Here is a 5,607-nt window from a genome sequence, read left to right on the forward strand (position 1 = left end):
CTGTACATTTTATAAAATCTAAATATAGATCTAATATTTCCAATGAAAACTCAGTGTCCAAATTGAGATGTAAGTGTAAAATACACATCAAATTTCAAAGATGTAGTATAACAAAAAAATGTAAAATATGTCCTCAATTTTTATACTGATTACATGTTGAAATTATAATATTTTTGGATATATTGGCTTAATATCCATTGCTTATATTGATTTCACTTTTTTAAACTTTAAAAAATGTATCTACTAAACAATTTTAAAATACACATGTGAATCACATTACATCTTTAATATACAGCAGCACTAGAAGGTAGAATCAAAACTTACTACAGAAATCACAAACTGGTAGAGATCATTTAGCCTACAAACTTCTGTCTGTCATCCATATAACATTTTTAATTATTTGTAATTAGTTACAAGTATTTAATATATATATTTAATTTTTGAAAAATGTTGGTAACTGGCTCCTCTTGAAATGTTAGAAAATTTGACAAAATTACATTTTTTCTTGCATAGCAAGAATTTGCCTGAACTGGCAGTGACTGCCCTCTGTAGCTAGACCTAAGCTCTCTATTTTGCACAACGCTCCCTGTTAATAAAAAATAAAATCACTCTGCCAGACCACTGAAGACATTTGGGTTTGAAATCTTTAAAGCACATGACAGGATGATGTAAAAGAAATGGGGATTTTTACCCACTAAATTTGTTCTACAAATATTCTCTACATTGGGTAGTTTCCGTTTTTCTAGTCACAAAAATTGATCAACATTTACAAGGTGAAAATCCCATTGAATAATTGAACAGCTGTTCCTAACTCATGTAACAAAACCAGAATGAAGTGACATCTTGCCTTGTGTGGTGTAGAAAATCCTATTTATATTTAATGCAGAGTCTGCTCCTTTAAGTCCTGGGAACCTCCCAAGTCCTCCCTGCACTATTGACCTATATGACAGGCTTTAATTAGCACAGATTTTTCATGTTCATGGATAGATTTGAAATTTGGAAGTACTTAATGAAAAAGGTCTGTTACCTTGACCAGGCTGAAATTGCAGTTAGAGGACATTTGCTTGCTCCAAAGGCACTGCATACAAATATATGAATAGTAACACTATGCATACAAAAATGAAGCTTTCATTTTTTTCCTAAAGGAACATTCATGTTGATCTGCTGTTAATACTCCCTGAAAAATGTGAGTGACATCTTTAAAACTTATGAACTAAATGTAGAATTAAATACAACTAGATTGCTTGATAGCAATTCAAGCATCATAACTTTCCCTTTGCCTGTTGGATTAAAGGAAATTAGGTGAATAAGCAACTCTGTTTGTCTTTTACTAAAGCCTGTATATGTGGCTTACAGTCTAATAGGATACAGAACTGATAGATACATACATACATATGTACATATGTACATACGTGCAAAGTATATAAGTAGAGTAATTACAAAGTCTTCAAATTGTGATGAAGAAAAACATGCAGAGATAGAGAATGATACTAGGGGATTAAGAAGTAGTCGGGGATCGGATACAGTGGCTCAGGCGTGTAATCTCAGCGCTTTGAGAGGTTGAGGCAGGAGGACTCCTTGAGCCCAGGAGGGCAACATAGTGAGATCCCTTGTGGTCCCAGCTACTTGGGAGGCTGAAGTGAGAGGATCGCTTGAGGCCCAGAAGTCAAGAGTGCAATGATCCAAGATCATGCTACTGCACTCCAGCCTTGGCTGGACCTCTTAAAAAAAACCTCTTAAAAAAAAAAAAAAAAAAAGTGGTTAGGGAAATTTTGAAGGTCTGAAATTTGAGATGAAACCTGAGGAAACAGAGTTATGTGAAGAGCAAAAGAATGATCCACATCCAGAGGGAAGAGCATATGCAGAAGTCTTGAGGCACATATGTTTAACTGAAAGGAGGCCAGTGTGACTACGACAAACCCTGACCTGGCCATCTGGGCTGTGAGCCATGGTGCAGACCTGATCATCATTTTGGGCACCATCATTTTGATTCTGACATGGCACCTTCATTAGCAGAGGCAGCTGGATGCCGCCATCCTGAATGCGGTCTTCACATGCTCAGCATAAGCCGCCTCAGCCCATCCCAGTGTGCACCTAAACCAACCAGCTTAGATGTAACCTGCAGCACCAGAGACTGTGCTCTCCTCAAATCATCTAGAGATGCCCCTGCCCCTGATCTTTTTTTAATTCTTATTTTTTGGCCTTAAAAGACCCACTTCTCTTGTCCAACTTTCTCACCCAGAGCTGAGACTCTATTCTAACATGTGTTCCTTACTGGACAGGAACATTTTTCCACATTGTGCTCATTCTTTTTGCTTTTATCCATTGTTTTTATCTTGGAATAGGAGTAGGTGAAAAGCAGTATAGATGAATTGGGAAGGTAGAGGAAGAAAAAAATCATTATTTTCTCAACCCTCAGAAGTTTTTAGTTGGAATGGTCCCTGTAACAAAAGACTGATTAACAAGAGAAAAACAAATAGAAGTTTATCAACATGCATACTTCATGTATACGTGGGAGATACCCAGACTATGAGTAATTTCTCAAAGAGATGACTTTAAATTACATAGCATCTTCAGTAAAGAACAGTATATTTTTGGAAAAGTGACAAGTCAGAAAAAAAAGACTTTGATTCTCTAAGGGTGGCCACTTGTGAGAAGTCAAACAAATGGCAGATAAAGGCTGGTTAGTAAAACCTGGTAACTGTAGACTCCCCTAGTGCTATCTCCAGGCCCAAAATGGGTCTAAAGTAGTCTTCAGTAGTTAACCTGTGTTATCCCTGCTAGAAGGAACAGGTAGGGAGATATCTTTTTTTTTTTCCTTGAAAATCTGTGTCCTGCTTTTAGGCAAGAGAGGAAGGGCAGACAGCTTTTCTGCATCTGCTTCTTAAGTGCCTGCAGCTCAACAAAATCCTTATACCAAAGAGATGTATCTTATTTTGGTGTGGTATATTCTGGTCTTCCACAGAGTAAAAGAATATAGCCATGGAAAGAAGTCTGGAATTCATCTTAAGTATAAAGTCAGATTACCAAAGGGCATTAAGTAGGGGGCGTGATAAATCCTATTCAAATTTTAAAATGATTATTCTCACTGCTATGCAAACAAATGAATAAACAAAAAAATGCTTGAAGATAGGTAAGAGCGACAGGTCAAGGACCAGAGGGGAGGAGGGAAGTATCCGGGTGTTGGAGTGGGTGTTTGTTAAATTGATGCAAGATCAACATGTCAAATTGATAAAACCATGCTAACAATAAATGTTGGCAATTTCAACAATTGGTGACAAGAAAAATCAATATTTATTGAGTGCAAGCTGCCTTATTTTTTCTCCATCAAATTTACACAAGCTTATAAGTGTGTTAGAATGAGCTCATTTTTTTTATCCAAAATGTGTTTATTGAGATGATTTCCCACTCATCTTGATTCAGAGTGCTTTTAGCACTACTTCCTCCTGAAGGAACATCCTTCTGTAAACCTTGCTTTCCTCCTGTAGGCAAGCAGAGGACAGTGGAGCAGCCAACACACAAAACTACCGTTTGTGCATAGCAAAAGACCGTGGTGATTTTATAGCATCCCGGGCATTTCACACCCCTGAAGTAGGAACTGGGGCTCTGCACCAGGCATTTCTTCTTGGGTTTCCTCTTCTCCTCTGGAGAGGGATGAAAGAGATCTTTTGCAAGAGGCATGTTCTCATGGGTAGGTCATCACCACCAGAAAGGTAGAATGAACTCATTTTACAGTTAAAAAAATTTAACTCAGTTTGGCTAAAGTCACACTGCAATTAGCTGAGATACAAACCAGACTGTAGGATTACTAAACTGGTACTGTCATATATATAAATTTAATTAATTAACAAGAATTGTTGAGAACCTACTGCATGCAAAGTCATACACTGTTTCTCAAGAAAAGGAAAACAAATGAAAATGGAAAAAAATCTTAGAATAGGCTTTTGTTTACTGGTATGTAATAAAAGCATGAACATGATTTATTTTTTTTTTCTGTAAAAATAAAAGAATAAAAAACGATTTCCAGGCAAGGTGTCAGAGTCCTGTCAGCAGAGAGTGGTTGGCTCGTGGGTAGTAAGAATAATTTACCAAAATAGTATAGGTTTGAAAAGGAAAGTTTATTAAATAAAAAGAACGTGCAGCAGAGTGCAGCAGGGCACTTAGGCAAGAGGACTGAGTGTGCTGCAGTGGATTTTCCTTAGAGGTATTTATGAACCTTAAAGCAGGAGCTTAAGGGTAATGTGGATCACATTAGTCACATAGGTCATGGTAAATGATTACATTTGTGGACATTTTGGTGTCTTAATGTCAGCAAGAGTTGCACAATGAATTCTGACATACATGCATTCCAGAGATGTATAGAAATTCTACGTACTTATAAATTTTTGGAAACAAAATGTGAAATCAAATGCCCACTTTAGATAATAGGGAAGTCCGATTACTTCTAAATTCTTCAGATAAGGAGTTTTGCCTCTGGAGGGTCTGCTTGATAGCCACCTGGTGGACTGTGCTCTGCTCATTTTTTCCCCTGACAAGTATCTTGGTCTAATCTTTGACCCTTTATAATCCCCTATGCTCTTGTCTACCTGCTGCCTACCAGGGTCTCAAGAAAGGGAAAATAGCATAGTGAAGATGATCATTGGGTCTGTTTGGCTGCTTCTTGCTGAAAGGGGCTGTGGAGGGAGATATGTTTTGTATTCCCCTTTTTTGTTCTCTGTCATGAAGGGAATGAAGGGTCATGAAAAACTTGTTCAAAGTGGGAAGACTAGATTCCATCAATAGGCCCCGTGTAAGTGGAAGTTCCTGTTGCCAGCTGGTATTGGGATTGTATAGTCATCTGTAGCACATTAAAAAGGTAGGGACCATATATTAAAAGAAGAATAATTAGGAATAAATGTCCAAGGAATGGGAGGAACAAAGTGATTTTTGGAAACCAATCAGTTAGGGTTTGGGTCCAGTCTTGGTTACTTTGGGTAAGTATGTGTAGCCATTTGGCTTGTTTGAAAATATCTTGGACACTAGTTTCCACTTCTCCAGACACATTAAGGTAGGTGAAACAGGTTTTGTTGATGACAGAACAGACTCCTACTTACTTAGCTAGGAGGTAATCTAGAGCTTGTCTATCATCTAAAACCATTCCTGCTAGTGAGCCTAAAGACTTTCTAGCACTGATGGACTTGAGCCAGTTTTTGCTAAGGCTATTTCAAAGGAGGCAGTAAGTTCCTGTAGTGTGATTTCATGGTAAGTAAAACCTCCCCAAAAGTTGAGAGTTGTGACAGTTCCCACAACTGCAGTCACAGTAAGTCCTGGGGCCCTTTTTCTTTTAGAATGGGATTTTATATTGGAAGCTATGTTCAAGATAGTGAATTGAGCAGAATCTATTGTACCCAAAAAACAATCACCATAATGAAGACAATTATCAAGGTAGGATAGGGCCAAAGCTTGAAAAGGGTTTAAATAATTATCAGTAGTACTGCAAAGCCATAAAAACCTAGAAGGGGTAGGTAATACAATGTGATTAGTTTGATTTAAATATTGGAAAAAAGGGAAGGGGGTCTTTTTTTTTTTTTTTTTTTTTTTTTGAGGCGGAGTTTCGCTCTGTCGCCC

At 37.6% G+C, this 5,607-nt stretch overlaps 1 pseudogene; it reads right to left on the reverse strand.

The window, feature by feature from the left end:
• Window positions 1-3,436: 3,436 nt before the first annotated feature.
• Window positions 3,437-3,681, reverse strand: LOC140712681 (small ribosomal subunit protein eS27-like; annotated as a pseudogene).
• Between the last annotated feature and the right edge of the window lie 1,926 nt (window positions 3,682-5,607).

The sequence above is a fragment of the Chlorocebus sabaeus genome, chromosome 10 (assembly GCF_047675955.1).
Source record: "Chlorocebus sabaeus isolate Y175 chromosome 10, mChlSab1.0.hap1, whole genome shotgun sequence".
Lineage (NCBI taxonomy): Eukaryota > Metazoa > Chordata > Mammalia > Primates > Cercopithecidae > Chlorocebus > Chlorocebus sabaeus.